Source organism: Nycticebus coucang, chromosome 6 (genome assembly GCF_027406575.1).
Source record: "Nycticebus coucang isolate mNycCou1 chromosome 6, mNycCou1.pri, whole genome shotgun sequence".
NCBI lineage: Eukaryota > Metazoa > Chordata > Mammalia > Primates > Lorisidae > Nycticebus > Nycticebus coucang.
Window position 1 is genome coordinate 114,200,315 of NC_069785.1, and position 18,690 is coordinate 114,219,004.

Here is an 18,690-nt window from a genome sequence, read left to right on the forward strand (position 1 = left end):
ACTTCAAAACTCTGCTGAGCACCATCCAAGCACAGCTCTCTTCTTCATCAGCTTTCTGTACTTTTATGATACCTGGATCACAGGTGGTGGAGTGGGGATGCCTCTACCAGGATAGGTAGAGGTGGTGTGGGTAAGACAAGCCTGGGTGTGGGCATTTTAGTGGAACTGAACAGAGCCCAAACCTTCCCTATCAGGTAGTGACAGAGGTGACAAGACACTTACAGTGTTTGAGGTCCTTTTCCATGTGTTTCAATACTTCATTTGACTTAGAATGATCTTAATCATTCTTCACAGTTGGTCAAAACAAACCCAGCCATTTGCAGAGGACACACGAGTCATAAAATGGATTAAATGAGCCCAAGAAAGTATTATACCTCCAGGAAATACAAAACATTTCAGTAGCTCTGCACTCTCAGATCCCAATAAGAACAGCCCCTCTAACTAATGAAGGGATTGAACTTGAGTCAGTGTCACTCAGGCAGTTAAGTGGGCAGCTCCAAGGCCACACAGTTCATTGTTACCATGGATGCACCTTACCATGGTAACAATGAGCAGCAGAGATGAGGCCTCCTGCTGAGGAAGAAGAGCTCAGAGAGGTAGAACAGATGGCCTGTTGTCTGTTTCTACTTTGGGTGTGACAGATGAGCAATGGATCCAATTATATTGCTAGAAGGGGAGAGCCATCTCAGATGCTGTGATCTATGGGGCTGGCTGTGGAGCTACGGAGCAGCACCAGGTGCATTCAGGCGGTACCTGCTCAGAGTAGCCATGGTAACTGCAGACGTGCTCTGAGAAGTCTCACCTGGACCACACATCACTTGGGAAGCGTGAGGATGGGAGGAGGTAACAGCAAGCCCAGCAGACGGGCCCTGCAGTCTGTGCAGGCAACATGGATATGGATGCCTTACCTTTATCACAAAAGACTGAATTTTTTTTTTTTATTTCTTTGTTAAAGAAAGATTAAGCACCCACTTGGTGATCTTACTTCATTCAGCGAAAAAAAAATTTTTTTTTGCAGTTTTTTTTTTGCCAGGGCCCAGTTCAAATCCACCACCCCTAGTATATGGGGCTGATGCCCTACTCCTTGAGCCACAGGCACCGCCCTTAATTCAGTGACTCTTTAGGTGTTTTCCCATGAATGCTGAGAAGAGAGATGGTTATTTCACATAAATGACGAGCATAGGTCCTAGTAGAACTTTTCCTAAAGTTGTTGTATAACAATTTTATACAACTTTCTCTAGAGTTGTATGTAATAACCAACTCAATAAAAACAATTCCTTATCAAATAAATTTGGGTAATTCAGAATTAAACAAGTCTCTTCATTAAAGGACTTCACAGTCTTTAATCTGTTAAGAACTATAAATACTCAAACACAACATATAAAATATAGTATTTCCCAAACTTATTTGACGAAGGAGTACTTTTTTATCTGGACTATTTGGCTCAAGGAGGAGAAGGTATATTTTAGATTAGTGTTTTATAGGAATCTCTTTGGAAGAGGCTATCTAGAGCCCTGAATAGAGAGCTGGTGATAAAAATCAAACAATTTACACTAAAAAGTTGTTGGGAGTTAACTGCTCTATTTCAGACCATGCAAACTTCTTAATTTGTACTTTTTCCATGTACAAAAAGGAGGACACTATGCCAGGTTGAGTTTCCCTACTGAAGACTTCCTTGATTGCTGGATCATACAGAAGTTCTAGTTTTAATTTTCCAAAGGACCTCCATATTATTTTTATAATGGCTTCTCTAATTTACATTTCTGTCAGCAGTGTGTAAGGGCTCCCTTTTCTCTACATTCTCACCAATACTTGTGACGTTTGATTTTTTAAGAGTAGCCATTCTAATTGGAGTGGGGTGCTAGCTCATTGCATAATAGCTTTGATTTGCATTTCCACAATGAAACTGGAATGCCAAAGAGATACCTGCACTCATGTATCTTCTGCAGCACTATTCACAATAGCCAAGATACAAAACCAACCCAAGTGTCCATTGGTGGACAAATGGATAAAGAAAATGTGGTACATACACAATGGAATACTATTCATCCATAAAAAGGAATGACATTTTGTCATTTATGGCAACATGGATGAGCTTGGAGGACATTATATTAAGTGAAATAAGCCACGCACAGAAAGAGAAATACTCCATATATCACTCACATGTGGAATCTAAAAACAGTTGTTCTCATAGAATTGGAGATGACAGGGCAGAAGTGGGTTGATGAGAGATTTATCAGGGGTACAAAGTCACAGTTAGATAGGATGAATAAGTTCTTTTGGCCTATTGCATAGAGGATGACTAGAGTTTAAAATAATGTATATTTCACAATAGCTGAAAGAGAGATTTATGAATGTTCTCATCACAAAGACATGATACATGTTTAAGGTAATGGATATGCTAATTTCCCTGATTTTATCATTATAAAATTTATACATGTATCAAAACATCATATTGCACTTCATAAATATGTATAAATTATTATGTACAATTATGTACAATGTAAATATGTACAATTATTATGTGTTCATCCTAAATTAAAGAATTCCCTCCAGGCATGTGGTCAATAGTGCTCTAGGTCACCCCGTCTTCCTTAATGTTTCCATTTAGTCCTTTAAGTCATGATAATGAAATATAAGCTGATGGATGGAACAGATTTCCAAACAGAAAATACTAAATGAAAATAAAAACTATCTTATGACTGACATATTGTATGCCACTTTGTATTTCAGGAGGCTTAAATTCCAAAGGTCATGACATTCTCAGAAACTTTGGTTAAAAAACACCATCACTGAGAAATACTGTCTCTGCTTTGTGCAACGACAGAGTTGTATATTTACTCCCCGGTAATCTTTTGCAGCACACTTGCAATCAGAGATGTGATGGAAAAGTTCTGCCTCAGAGAGCATATCCTGAACAATGCAGGATTAATGGCTCTATAATTCTTACCATGTAGGCGAGGTGAATGTACTCAATTACATATGTTTTCAGGCCGAATCGGCCTAGAAATTCTTCTGCTTTGTTTATATTCTTTTGGAACCAAATTGATAGCAGACCTCTAGCTCAATATTTAATGAATCTTCTCAGGAAATCTTCCCCAATAATGAAAAGAACAATGGAGACTTCAGCGCAGCAAGTTCGTACGTGAAAATACTGCAATCGGGCTTGGCAAGCAGGCTCTAAAGAGAAGCGTGCTCGCTCTGCGGCTGCCAGTGTCCAAGGTGTTCAGGCGTGTTACAGGTGAGCAGGGAGCTTCGGGATGGGCCAGCCCCACAGCAGCCATGGGCCTTTGATGTTCACCTTGAGCACTGGGCAGAGCTGCCGAGGCTCAGGTGGCAGATGAATGAGAGTGGTCAGGAAGAGGGAGGGGATGCCGCTCAGAGGCACAAGCTGCTGTGATCTGCTCCAAGCTCTGTGTACAGCGTGGAGCTGGAGTCCCTGCCTTCCACGCTGCACCTTGTAAATCTCAGGCCAGGGCAGCTTTGGGGCCAGCAGGTTTGCTCAAGTGCTCTCATATATTATCCTGAGAGCTTCCCAATCAGCTGACCTCCACAAATCTTGTTACTTAGAGATAAGTGCCCTGGAGAAAGAAGAGTTATATTTGGAAAGAAAAATTAATCATCCATATTAAGTGGGAAGAATCTGGTTTGATTCAGTGGGTACATACAAAGGGGAAGGAAGAAATGAGGAAGGAGTGTGGGGAAGAACATCCACACAGACTGTGGCTTGATGATTGTAAGGTGGAACTCAAGCACCATGCTTCTCTTTGTTCAGTGCTGTGAGTAATAGAGTCTTGAAGCAGTAAGATTATAATGATTAAAATTACAATAATAGTGACTATTACTGGGTGCTTATGATGTGGTAGGCACTGTGTAAGGGCCTCATGGGCTCTATTTCATTTAATTATTCCAATAAATAGGCATTATTATAAGGCTCAGCAAGGTTAAATAACACACCCAGAGTAACACAGCCACTTAGCAGTAGAGCTTGGTCTTGTGAATTCAATGATGGGGGCTCTTAACCACTGATGATGAGTCATACTATTTGCGGTAAGTGGGTAAAACAAGTTTTAATGAGCAGAACACATGTTTCTTGTAATCATGGAATCTACGGTCAGGAAGGGAAGTACATAAAAGCATTCCAAATAGTCAGTTAAATGTTTGTAGAAGTATGTGGGTATAGGAGCCAGCACTACAGGGCCCTATAGGGGCCTTTTCTGGGTCCTGGTCAAATCCATTCTCTGTCCTCTACGTTGCTCTGCTTCTGTCCTCAGCTGTCAGGACCAGCCTGCATACAAGTGTAGTCAGAAATTCAGGTTCATCCCTCCCATCCCAATCAGATCTCGGACCCTACCCTGATTCTGTGTTATAAAAGAAGAAAATGCATCATCACTCTGCATGTCATCTTTTATTGCTTTAATTACCTATAGGATAAAAAGCTTATCTTGTAAAACTGATTTATGTACTTGACCGCTCTGCCATTTGGAGCTTCTTACATGTGGTGAGAGGAGAGAGGAACCACTAGCATTCTGATTCCCAAGTGCAGATCTGGGTGCCACTGCTTATTTGGGTTCCAGTGACATTGAGTCTCAGTGGATTTGGCTAGGGAGGTCATGCCATCAACTGGTGAGCTCCTTCACTCCAGGACTGTTCTAGGAATTTTTCCGAAGGGAACAATGCAGGTGCATGCGTCACATTTACCCTTCAGTTGAACTCTGCCCTTCTGCTCTTGCTTATCTTGACACTGTATTAGATTAGGCTGTCTAGAAACAGACCTTGGGACAGAGTGATCTTTGGAGAATACCTAAGGGAAGGAGCCAAGAAAACAGGATCAGAAAGAGGCAGGAGTCCAAGAAAGGTGTGGTCTTGGGTCAGATCAAGCCCTGGTCTGATCCCTGAGGTTTCTGGGGGCAAAAATTACATGCAGATTTATCTCATACACAAAGGTCAGGATTATATATTCTCAAATTTGTCCCTCACCCTGAGGGTGGCTAAACTTTCAGGAGTCTCCAGAAGTCAGTGTTGAGGTGGGCACAATGGCAGCCACAGGAGATTTGGGTAGGATGTCTGCTCCGGATTCACCTGATGGAAGACTCATCCTACCAGTCTGAGTCCCAAACCCTCAATGCAGGTGTGAAATTATTAGTATAAAATACAGCATAACATGTTTTTATCTTCCTACTGATGGCCCCCAAGCACATCAAGAATGGGGAGTTCAGGTGCCCAAGTGGAGGCTTCTCCAGATGCTGTGTCTTTTGCATTCACATGGGGAGGTGGTGGTCCTGCCAGTAGAAGTGCCTCTCAATAACCGTCCTGTCCTTGGAACACAAATCTGTTTTGAAGGGTCTCTCCCCTGCCCCTTCAGGACAGAACACCTATGTGGAGTCTGTGGGATGACTCTCAATCCCTCAGGGACAAAGTCTGTACATGGGCCACAAAAGAGGACAACCCCTTTTACACATTTTAAACTCCCTCTCATAACCAATAAAATAGATTCTTCTTGGCTCTGCACATTTCCAATAGCAAATTCAATAGTAAAGGAAACTCATAATTTATTAACCTTCTATATTTTAATATTTAATTCTGTCAATATACAGGTTAAATATTCACTTTGAGATGATTTGTATGAGTCTTAAGCCTCCCAGAATGACCTCCCGAAACCGAATACCTAGTGAAATGTCACAAAGTCTCTTCTCCAGAGCAAATGACTCCTTTAAAGGTGATTTCTCCACGAAGGGCTGAAAGGTATGGACCAAAGAAAGAAGATAGGGGAGCTGTCCCCTAAGTCCTGAGTCTACCCTGCGTCTTTGCCAGATTCCCTTCTGAAAGGTTGTTGCTATTTTTCCCTTGTTATATGTATCTTTCAGAATCCTGGATGTGATGGTTCTGCTGGTAATGTGTGGAATAACCATTAAGAACACTATATTTCACTAAATGACCTCTTCTCTTGTTTCTCATGGGGCAGTGCTCAGTTAATTTTATATTGTATTTCTGATGGCTATAACTAATTGGTTGTTTCAACTTGGTAGTTAGCTAAATAGAAATCATTACAGTGAATAAATGAGACTGAATTACCCAAACAGAGGCTGGATTTAGCCTTCATTTGCATGCTGACACTTTTAATTTATATATATTTTACTTAAATCAATCACAGATATTTTTTTCCCCAAAGATGAACATCAAGAGCCCTGGTGTATAAATTTTCTACTTGCCTTACCATGTTGAAAAACTTACTTGATGTTGCTGCTTTAGCCATAACACTTAAAAGTTATATTATACATGTTATTTGCTGTTGTTCTACAGTTGAAATGATTAACTGAATTATATATATTTTTTGAGTAGGTTAAGAAAATTTGTGTAAAGAAGTAAGTACCTGGCTCAGCACCCATAGCACAGTGGTTATGGCATCAGCTACATAAACAGAAGGTGGCAGGTTCGAACCCTGCCCAGGCCTGCTAAACAACAATGACAACTACAACCAAAAATAGCCAGGCATTGTGGTGTGCACCTGTAGTTTCAGCTACCTGTGAGGCTGAAGCCAGAGAATTGCTTAAGCTTAAGAGTTTGAGGTTGCTGTGAACTGTGATGCCATAGCACTCTACCAAGGGTGACATAGTGAGACTCTGTCTCAAAAAAGAAAGAAAGAAAGAAGAAAAGAAGTAAATACCCTTGAAGAGGAAGAGTTTACACATCTGGACATCTGGACATGGGTCCTCATGAGCCTTTCCACGTGTATATACTAGATCAGCACTTTTCTCAGTGAGTAGAAGTGTCTACCTGTTGGGATGAATCCCACTATGATGTGCAGGAGCCTTGATAAGACAGATAAAGAGTTCTTAATTTAGACTCCCAGTGATAGCAGATGTCAGTGATTGGTAAGACGACCCTTCAGATGCATTCACCAAAGAAACAAAATTTTATTTAAGTAAAGTGGAAATCAATATTGACCCTAGGAAATGATAAATCTTGATATTTCAGACAAGTTCCTATGTTTATTATTACCCATTTGAATGGATAGGTCAGAATAATGTTTAATGCACCTTAGAATATAGCCAGGCTGCTACTTGTCTGTAGCAGATGATAATTCATGCCAGGCGAGTCATAGAAAAAAAAGCTGATTTAATTAATTTTGTCACCAGGGTTTCTCCACTGAGGAAGTGCAAATTAGGAAATGAGATAGCAGATTATTTTTCTAATATTTATTTATAGGAATAATTAAAAACATCCTACTGGCTGGGCAAGGTGGCTCACAGCTATAATCCTGGCACTCTGAGTGGCCAAGGCTGGCAGGGTGAATATAGGGATAGCTTGAGCTCATGAGTTTGAGACCAGCCTGAGCAAAATCAAAACCCCCATCTCTACAAAAATAGAAAAACAGAGGTAGGAGGATCACTTGGGCCCAAGAGTTGGAGGTTGCTGTGAGCTATGACACTACAGCACTCTACCCAGGGTGACAGAGTGAGATAGTTTTATTACCTGTCCTCACATGGTACAAACTCCTAATCTACTCTGGACAGCATCAAATCCAGGGAGTGGACTTGCTGACTTCTCCAAGTAATCATGGATCACTTCTGTGTGGGCTTGAGGCATTTAAAAATGTTTCATTGGGGTGCAGAGACAAGATGACTGACTGAAGCCAGCTTTCCACAGAGGCTCCTGTCCAGAAGGAGAGTTAAAGGACAGACAGTTAGCAAGTAACCTGGTGGACCTTGCTGCACCAAGAGAGAAGGTTGAAGAATGTACATCAACCCTGCTGAGGCGAGCTGCGACCCCAAGGATACAAACAAAGATACTAAATCCATCACCAAACAGACAGGAGTCCCCTCCCCCATGAGAACAGCTCAGAGTGCCCCACAAACAAACGGGCAGAGTTCAAAGGTTCTCCCACTACACTCCAGGGGAGAGACCCTCTAAAAACTGGACCTACCTCCCCTAGTAGGGTGCCATGGCATTCTCCTGCCAGGCATAAAACTGTATAAAACTGTATATATTCTCTACCTGCAACTCTGAGCTCCCAGCACTCCCCTCCACTCTCACTCTGAGGCCTGGAGGCCTGTCCCCCAGGAGTCCAGATTCTTGGGTGATTTCCTGAGGGGTGTTGATAGAGCCTAAACTGCAGCTGGTCAGTGCTGACTATGGGGCACAGGAGCGAGGAGAAGATGGTCGGCTGAGAGGGAACCACACCAGAGCAGCAGTTCCCTGAGGCACAGAGCAGCAGCCATATTTTAGCAACAATACGGCTTACTCCCAGATATTCTGAAGCTGCACCCCCTGTCTCCCTGGGCAAATAGAGGCGGCCGGCAACCACCACAAACTGATCTGGGATGGAAACGCAGGCCACGTGAGTAAAGAATTTGCCTGAGGCGGTACCAACCTGGGTGGAGCGCAGGGATTAGAAATGCACTCACAGACCCCAGAAGTTCCAAGGGCGGGGCTGACCCAGAGGACTGCTTTACTGAACCTGGCCCTCAGGGGATCGTCAGCCTATAGACAAAGGAAGGCAGCAGGATAGAACTGACAGGTAACCAAATACAAACCTGCAGGAGCAAAGACAGGGCCTGAGGCACAGGCTCTGGGAACTCAAAACAGCTTCTCTTCTGCAGGGGAATTTAGCAGAAACAGAAACAGAAACAAAATCCCGCAAAGTTGTTGTGTTCTGTTCTGTCAGTAACATCAATCAGGGGCAGGGCTGGAACTGAGTGAACACCCCCAGTCTTCATAAAGCGCCCGAGGTTGTCAGGCCTCACCTACTCCTGCTAGATAGAGGCAGAGCACAGTGGCCTGGCTGAGCAGAAATAGATTTCCTTGTGATTCAGGCCGGTGAAAACCCCTGGAGTATCTGTTCACGACAGGCAACTGGGTCAGCCAACTGCAGGGCTATCAGTGACTGGGTGTGACAGAGGTGCAAGGTGGGGAAGGAGGCATCAACCTTCCCAGACTGATCTATTTACTGGGTGGCTCCTCCTGACTCCACACAGCACTGGAGCAAGCCATATCAGAGTAGTCACCAGACCCCTGTGATCCAGTTCCCAGAGACCTCTTAAACTCTCCCACCTGAGACAGGTGCTGACTGAGACAATTGATTTGGACCTTCTGAACTGAGCCAATCGCCTGATTTGGACCTTCTGAACTGAGCCATTTGCTGGACTATTCAGGTGGTGCCCTGGGTGTGTGGTTGTAGGAAGGTTTGATTTTCCTTTTCCAATTGTTGCCTGTGGGGGGTGGGGTGACTTAATTGCTGGTATTTCTCCAAAGCTGAGACTTCAACCCAGAGTAACTGTTTCACTGGGGTCAAACAGAAACCAGCTGAAAACATGACAGAACCACTTAGCCCCACCACACCAAACAAGGCCCCAGTTTTTCAGGCCATAGCACTGTATGGGTCCTCAACAAAGCTCCAGGGAAAAAAATCAAAGGGTATAAAACAATCATGGGGCAAAATCAGCAGAAATACTCTGGTAACATGAATAACCAGAATAGAGCAACCCCCTCCCCCAAGAAAAGATATGGCAGATGTAACTGAAGATCCCATTCATAAACAACTGGCCGAGATGTCAGAAATCGAATTCAGAATTTGGATTGCAAACAAGATTAATAAAGTGGAGGAAAATTTGGAATTAGAAATTTGAGCAGCAATTCAAAAGTCGGAATTAGGAATTCGAGGAGAAATTCAAAAGTTGTCTCAAGAATTTAACGAATTTAAAGACAAAACCACCAAAGAGTAAGACACACTGAGGCAAGAATTTGCAGCCTTCAAAGATCTGAAAAATGCAGTAGAATCCCTCAGTAACAGAGTGGAGCAAGCAGAAGAAAGGATTTCTGACATTGAAGCCAAAGCCTTTCAACACTCCCAAACTCTCAAAGAAGAAGAGAATGGAGAGCAAAAATGGATCATTCTCTCAGAGAGCTCTAGGATAATTCAAAGAAAGCTAATACCCGCCTCATTGGAATCCCTGAAACCAATGAAGTGGCCTTGCTAGGCACAGAGGCCCTTCTCTATGAAATTATGAAAGAGAATTTTCCAGACATGCCTAGAGATTCTGAAATTCAGATAGCAGACAGTTTCAGAACCCCAGCATGACTCAATCCCAGCAAGACATCACCCAGGCATATCATAATTAACTTCACTAAAGTTAATATGAAGGAGAAAATTCTAAAAGCAGCCAGACGTAAGAAATCCATTACCTACAAAGGGAAGAATATTAAAATGACTTCAAATCTCTCTGCTAAAACTTTTCAAGCCAGAAGAGGGTAGTCATAGACTTTTAAGGCAAAATGACTTTCAACCCCAGATCCTGTATCCAGCTAAACTGAGTTTCATTTATGATGGAGAAATTAAATACTTTAATGACATTTATATGTTGAAGAAATTTGCCATAACCAAACCAGTTCTTCAGGATATTCTCAGACCTATCCTCCATAACGACCAACCCAATCCTCTACCACAAAAGTAAACTCACTCAGAAACTTTTGATCAAAATCATTTCACAGTGGTGAAATGATTAAAAAGGTCCACTGGACTTTCCAAAAACTCGATACCCCCAATTTTACCAGACTTATCAATATTCTCCATTAATGTGAATGGCTTAAACTGTCCTCTAAAGAGGCATAGGTTAGCTGACTGGATACAAAAACTCAGGCCAGATATTTGTTGCATACAAGAGTCACATCTTACCTTAAAAGACAAATACAGACCCAGGATGAAAGGATGCTCATCCATATTTCAGGCAAATGGTAATCAGAAAAAAGCAGGTATTGCAATTTTATTTGCAGATACAATAGGCTTTAAACCAACAAAAGGAAGGATAAGAATAGTCACTTCATATTTGTTAAGGGTAATACTCAATATGATGAGATTTCAATTATTAATATCTATGCACCCAACCAGAATGCACCTCAATTCATAAGAGAAACTCTAACAGACATGAGCAACTTGATTTCCTCCAGCTCCATCATAGTCGGAGATTTCAACACTCCTTTGGCAGTGTTGGATCGATCCTCCAACAAGAAGCTGAGCAAAGAAATTTTAGATTTAAACCTAACCATCTAACATTTGGATTTAGCAGACATCTACAGAAAATTCCATCCCAACAAAACTGAATACACATAATTCTCATCAGCCCACGGAACATACTCCAAAATCAATCACATCTTAGGTCACAAGTCTAACCTCAGTAAATTTAAAGGAATAGAAATTATTCCTTGCATCTTCTCGGACCACCATGGAATAAAAGTTGAGCTCAGTAACAACAGGAATCTGCATACTCACACAAAAACATGGAAGTTAAATAACCTTATGCTGAATGATAGCTGGGTCAGAGATGAAATTAAGAAAGAAATCACCAATTTTTTGGAACAAAACAACAATGAAGACACGAACTACTAGAACCTCTGGGACACCACAAAGTAAGTTCTAAGAGGGAAATTTATAGCACTGCAAGCCTTCCTCAAGAGAATGGAAAGAGAGGAAGTTAACAACTTAATATGACATCTCAAGCAACTGGAAAAGAAAGAACATTCCAACCCCAAACCCAGTAGGAGAAAAGAAATAACCAAAATTAGAGCAGAACTAAATGAAATTGAAAACAAAAGAATAATACAACAGATCAAAAAGCTGGTTTTTCAAAAAGGTCAATAAAATAGATAAACCTTTGGCCAACCTAATCAGAAAAAAGAGAGTAAAATCTCTAATCTCATCAATCAGAAATAACAAAGACGAAATAACAACAGACTCGTTAGAAATCAAAAAAATGCTTAATGAATATTACAAGAAACTTTATTCTCAGAATAATGAAAATCTGAAGGAAATTGACCGATACTTGGAAGCACGTCACCTTCAAGACTTAGCCAGAATCCAGTGGAAATGTTGAACAGGCCCATATCAACTTCGGAAATAGCATCAACCATACAAAACCTCCCTAAAAAGAAAATCTCGGGACCAGATGGTTTCACGTCAGAATTCTACCAAACTTTTAAAGACGAATTACTACCTATATTACTCAACCTGTTCCAAAAGGTAGAAAAAGACGGAAGACTACCTAACACGTTCTATGAAGAAAACATCACCCTGATCCCAAACCAGGAAAAGACCCAACAAGAAAAGAAAATTATAGACCGATATCACTAATGAATATAGATGCAAAAATATTCAACAAGAACCTAACAAACAGAATCCAGCAACATATCAACCAAATTATACATCATGACCAAGTCGGTTTTATCCCAGGATCTCAAGGCTGGTTCAATATACGTAAACCTATAAATGTAATCCACCACGCAAACATATTAAAAAACAAAGACCATATGATTCTCTCAATTGATGCAGAAAAAGGTTTTCATAATATCCAGCATCCCTTCATGATCAGAACACTTAAGAAAATCGGTATAAAAGGGACATTTCTTAACGTGATAGAGACCATCTATAGCAAACCCATAGCCAATATCATATTCAATGGAGTTAAATTGGAATCATTTCCACTCAGATCAGGAACCAGACAAGGCTGCCCATTGTCTCCATTGCTTTTTAACATTGTAATGGAAGATTTAGCCACCGCAATTAGGGAAGAAAAGGCGATCAAGGGTATCCATATGCAGTCAGAAGAGATCAAACCTTCTTTGCTCTTCGCAGATGATATGATACTATATCTGGAAAACACTAGGGACTCTACTACAAAACTCTTAGAAGTCATCGAGGAATACAGCAGCGTCTCAGGTTACAAAATCAACATTCATAAATCGGTCACCTTTATATATACCAACAATAGTCAAGCTGTAAAAACAGTTAAGGGCTCTATCCCATTCACAGTAGTGCCAAAGAAGATGAAATATTTGGGAATTTATCAAACAAAGGACGTGAAAGATCTCTATAAAGAGAACTATGAAACTCTAAGAAAAGACATAGCTGAAAATATTAACAAATGGAAAAACATACCATGCTCATGGCTGGGAAGAATCAACATTGTTAAAATGTCCATAATATCCAAAGCAATATATAATTTCAATGCAATCCCTATTAAAGCTCCACTGTCATACTTTAAAGATCTTGAAAAAACAATACTTTGTTTTATATGGAATAAGAAAAAACATCGAATAGCCAAGACATTACTCAGAAATAAAAACAAAGCAGGAGGAATTACGCTACCAGACCTCAGACTATACTACAAATCGATAGTAATCAAAACAGCATGGTATTGGCACAAAAACAGAGACGTAGATGTCTGGAACAGAATAGAGAACCAAGAGATGGATCCAGCTACTTACCGTTATTTAATCTTTGACAAGCCAATTAAAAACATTCAGTGGTGAAAAGATTCCCTATTTAACAAATGGTGCTGGGTGAACTGGCTGGCAACCTGTAGAAGACTGAAATTGGACCCACACCTTTCACCATTAACTAAGATAGACTCACTGGATCAACGATTTAAACTTAAGACATGAAACTATAAAAATACTAGAGGAGAGTGCAGGGAAAATCCTTGAAGAAATTGGTCTGGGCGAGTATTTTATGAGGAGGAGCCCCGGGCAATTGAAGGAGCTTCAAAAATACACTATTGGGACTTGATCAAACTAAAAAGCTTCTGCACAGCCAAGAACACAGTAAGTAAAGCAAGCAAACAGCCCTCAGAATGGGAGAAGATATTTACAGGTTATGTCTCTCACAAAGGTTTAATAACTAGAATCCACAGAGAACTCAAACACATTAGCAAGAATAGAACAAGAGATCCCATCGCAGGCTAGGCAAGGAATTTGAAGAGAAAGTTCTCTGAAGAAGACAGGCACACAGCCCTCAGACATATGAAAAAATGCTCATCATCTTTATCATCAGAGAAATGCAAATCAAAACTACTTTGAGATACCATCTAACTCTAGTGAGACTAGCCTATATCACAAAATCCCAAGAACAGAGATGTTGGCGAGGATGTGGAGAAAAGGGAACACTTTGGACTGCTGATGGGAATGCAAATTAATACATTCTTTTTGGAAAGATATATGTAGAACACTTAGATATCTAAAAATAGATCTGCCATTCAATCCTGTAATCCCTCTACTGGGCATATACCCTGAAGACCAAAAAGCACATCATAACAAAGATATTTGTACCAGAATGTTTATTGCAGCCCAATTCATAATTGCTAAGTCATGGAAGAAGCCCAAGCGCCCATCGATCCACAAATGGATTAATAAATTGTGGTATAGGTACACCATGGAATATTATGCAGCCTTAAAGAAAGATGGAGGCTTTACCTCTTTCATGTTTACATGGATGGAGCTGGAACATATTCTTCTTAGTAAAGTATCTCAAGAATGGAAGAAAAAGTACCCAATGTACTCAGCCCTACTATGAAACTAATTTAGAGTTTTCACATGAAAGCTATAATCCAGTTACAACCTAAGATTAGGGGGAAGGGAGAAAGGGAGCAGAGGGAGGGGGAGGTGGGTCAACGGAAGGGGATTGGTGGGATTACACCAGCGGTGCATCTTACAATGCCAAATGTGAAACTTGGTAAACAGTCTGTAAAGCTAGTGAAAGATGCCCCATGATTATATCAATGTACACATCTATGATTTAATAAAAAAATAAAAATAAAAAGAACAAAAGTCATGTCAGTTTATAAAATCACAGAGAGATGTCAAAGACTAAAAAAACAAGCCATTTTTTATGAGGCAGTTGATTCTGGAAGAAACCTTTTTTTAAAACCATTCAGCAGAAATGCCTCTTCACCCCTAGAAAATAGGTTCTAATGCTGCTTCTCCTCCCAAATTAGTAAGTTAATAAATACATACATACATATATAAGAAAAATGCTGTATACAATGACTTTTTAATTCAAACACTGAGAGGTGGAGCATGATGGCGGACAGGACGGACATGTAGCCCACCTCTCCCAAGCCACCAGGTGAGAGGAAAGGCGGTCTGGACCTTCCCTGTGTGTGGATTATTGGAGTGGACAGACAGCTGGAGACGCCCAGCAAACTGGCTGATTGCTATATATGAGGGGTAATTTAAAATCACAGACTCTGTTGTAGAGATTCTTCCCTGCTTGGCATGCCAGCCAGCAGGCCCCTCCCCTATGGAGGTCAGCAGCTTGTAAATGCTGACAAAACCCAATTGACAAATAATTATTCTTGAACTGAGGGAGGCATCTGAAAGGAGAGCCACTCAACACCACAGGGAGCTGGGAAAACTGTTGGACAATTGAAGGGAAGGGATCCTGCCTGGGAAACAGACATTTTGAACTACCCAAAAGGGCAGGCACCTTTCCCCCAGGCATTGGAGGGGGCTGGCAGTTTAGGCTGCACGGTGAACAGGCGGGCGCCAATCCAAAAGAGAAACTCTGAAACATAAAACCCAAAATAAGTCCCCCGAACGCTCCAACCCCAGGACCCAGCTTGAGGCCGCGGACCCGGCTTTGGCTGCTAAAGCTGGGAAGCTACTGAAGCCGCAGACCCGGCTTTGGCTGCTGAGGCCGTGAACTTGGCTTCAGGCCCGGGAGCCAGCTACAACAGATAAAACCGCAAGCCCACCAATGACTGCGCGAACTCAACACCACTCCCCATACAGCCGATTGCAGTTGCCAGTTTGCAGGAGAACCTGGGAACAGAGTGAAAGACTTGAGAAGCGTGGACACCTGCACTGAGTGGGAAGGTCGGTCGCAAGTGCTGTCTGGAAAAGAACAGCCGAGGTTACACAATTCTTAGGCCACAAACTTTTGCAGAAATTCCAAAATGGCGATAGGCCATGGAAGGTGGTTACCATTGTAACAGTATAAACTGTAAATGAGGTATAAGCCTCGGAACCACTCGCAGTGCCACCTGGTGTCCAGACAGTATATTGCAGTATGAATATATTCCTACCAAAGTTGATCCCTTCAGCGGACACATAGATAAATATAGGTATATTTCTACACGCAAGAATATTTTTGTAGTTGGTGGCTTTTTTTGTTTGTTTGTTTTCATGGTTTTTTTTGTTTGTTTGTTCTGTTTTTCTCTGTTTTTTCCTCACCATTTTCTTAGAGGAGATTTTGATAATTTTTTATTATTACTTTTTATATAAATATATTTTTTATTTCTATGTCTTCTACTTTTAATTTCTTTTTTCTTCTCATTTAACATTCCTAATAACACCACTTTTTCTCCCCATTTTTTTTCTTTCTTTCAATTATTTTACAATTATCACTATTTTTATTGCAGTTGTTCTTATATTGCTGTTGTTGTGGCTGTTACCTGTATGTCTATGTTTTTCTCTCTGTCTCTGTATCTATGGGCCCGTGTGCCTGGTAGCCTTTGTATCTGTTTATTTGTTCATTTGGTCTCAATGAGCTTGGTGTTATGACCTGCAACTCTGAGCTCCTAACACTCCCCTCCACTCTCACTCTATGATCTGGAGACCTGCCCCCCCAGGAGTCCAGATTCTTGGGTGAACTCTCGAGAGGTGCAGACAGGACCTGGACTGCAGCTGGCCAGTGCTGACTCTGTAGCAAAGGAGCAAGAAGATGATGGTTGGCTAAGAGGGAATTACACTGGAGCGGTGGTGCCCCGAGATGCAGAGCAACAGCCATCTTCAGCAATAACAAGGCCCACCCCCAGATATCCCATAGCCTCTCCTATCTTCCTGGGCAACCAGATGAGGCCGAGCATCTTCTCAGATGGCAACCACCATGGAACAGACCTGGGACTGAAACACAGGCCCCGTGAGTAAAGGGTTTGCCTGAGGCGGCACTGACTTGGGTGGAACACAGGGACTAGAAAACACACCCGCAGAGCCGGGAAACTCCCAAGGTGGGGCTGATCCAGAGGACCACTTGACTGAGACTAAGACACACCTGGCCCTCAGAGGGATCACCAGCCTATAGACAAAGGAGGCCAAGAGGCTGCAGCTGACAACTGATAGTGCTGCGAATACAAACCCACAGGACTAAAGACAGGGCCTGAGGCACAGGTTCTGGGAACTCAAATCAGCCTCTCCTCTGCAGAAGAATCTAGCAGGGTCAGAAACAAACTCCCACAGGGTTGTTCCATTCACCCAGTAACATAAACTAAGGGTGGGGCTAGAACTGAGTGAACACCTCCAGCCTCCATCAACTGCCTAAGGTTGACAGGCCACACCACCCCCTGCTGGATAAAGACAGAGAGTAGTGGCCTAGATGAGCGGACACAGACTGCCCTGTGACTTAGGCAGGTGCAAACCCCTGGAGTATCTGCTTACTGCAGACACCTGACTGGGTCACAGCCCTGTGGGGCTAGCAGCGACTGGGTGTGACAGAGCTGCAAGGTGGGGAAGGAGGCATCAATCTTCCCAGACTGATCTATTTACTGGGTGGCTCTTCCTGACTCCATGCAGCACTGGAGTAAGCCATATTAGAGCAGTCACCAGACCCCTGTGATCCAGTTCCCAGGGACTTCTTGAACTCTCCAACCCAAGGCAGCTGCTGACTGAGACAATTGATTTGGACCTTTTGAACTGAGCCACTCACCTGGGGACTATCCAGGTGGTGCCCTGGGTGTGTGGTTGTATGAAGGTTTGATTTTCCTTTTCCATTTGTTGCCTGTGGTGGGTGGGGTGATTTAATTGCTGGTATTTCTCCACAGCTGAGACTTCAACCCAGAGTAACTGTTTCACTAGGGTCACATAGAAACCAGCTGAAAACAAGACAGAACCACTTAGCCCCTCTACACCAAACAGGGCCCCAGTTTCTCAGGACACAGCACTGTACGGGTCCTCGACAAAACACCAGGGGAGAAATCAAAAGGAGTAAAACAATCATGGGGCGGAATCAGCAGGAAAACTCTGGTAAAATGAATAACCAGAATTGATCAACCCCCCCAAGGAAAGATACAGCAGATGTAATAGAAGATCCCATTCACAAACAACTGGCTGAGATGTCAGAAATCGAATTCAGAATTTGGATGGCAAACGAGATTAACAAAATGGAACTAGGAATTCGTGGAGAAATTCAAAAGCTGTCTCAAGAATTTAACGAATTTAAAGACAAAATCACCAAAGACTTAGACACACTGAAGCAAGAATTTGTAGCCCTCAAAGATATGAAAAATACAGTACAATCCCTTAGCAACAGAATGGACCAAGCAGAAGAAAGGATCTCCGCCATCAAAGATAAAGCCTTTGAACGCTCCCAAACTCTCAAAGAGGAAGAGAAATGGAGAGCAAAAATGGATCACTCTCTCAGAGAGCTCTGGGATAACTCAAAGAAAGCAAATATCCGACACATAGGAATTCCTGAAACAGATGAAGTGTGCTCACTGGGCGCAGAGGCCCTTCTGCATGAAATTGTGAAAGAGAATTTTCCAGACATGCCTAGAGAACCTGAAATTCAGATGGCAGATAGCTTCAGAACCCCAGCACGACTCAACCCCAATAAGACATCCCCCAGGCATATCATAATTAACTTCACTGAAGTTAATATGAAGGAGAAAATTCTCAAAGCGGCCAGGCAAAAAAAAAACCTATTACCTTCAAAGGGAAGAACATTAGAATGACTGCAGATCTCTCTGCTGAAACTTTTCAAGCCAGAAGAGGGTGGTCATCAACGTTTAATCTCCTCAAGCAAAATAACTTTCAACCCCGGATCTTCTACCCAGCTAAACTGAGTTTCATTTATGATGGAGAAATTAAATACTTAAATGACATTCATATGCTAAAGAAATTTGCCATAACCAAACCAGCTCTTCA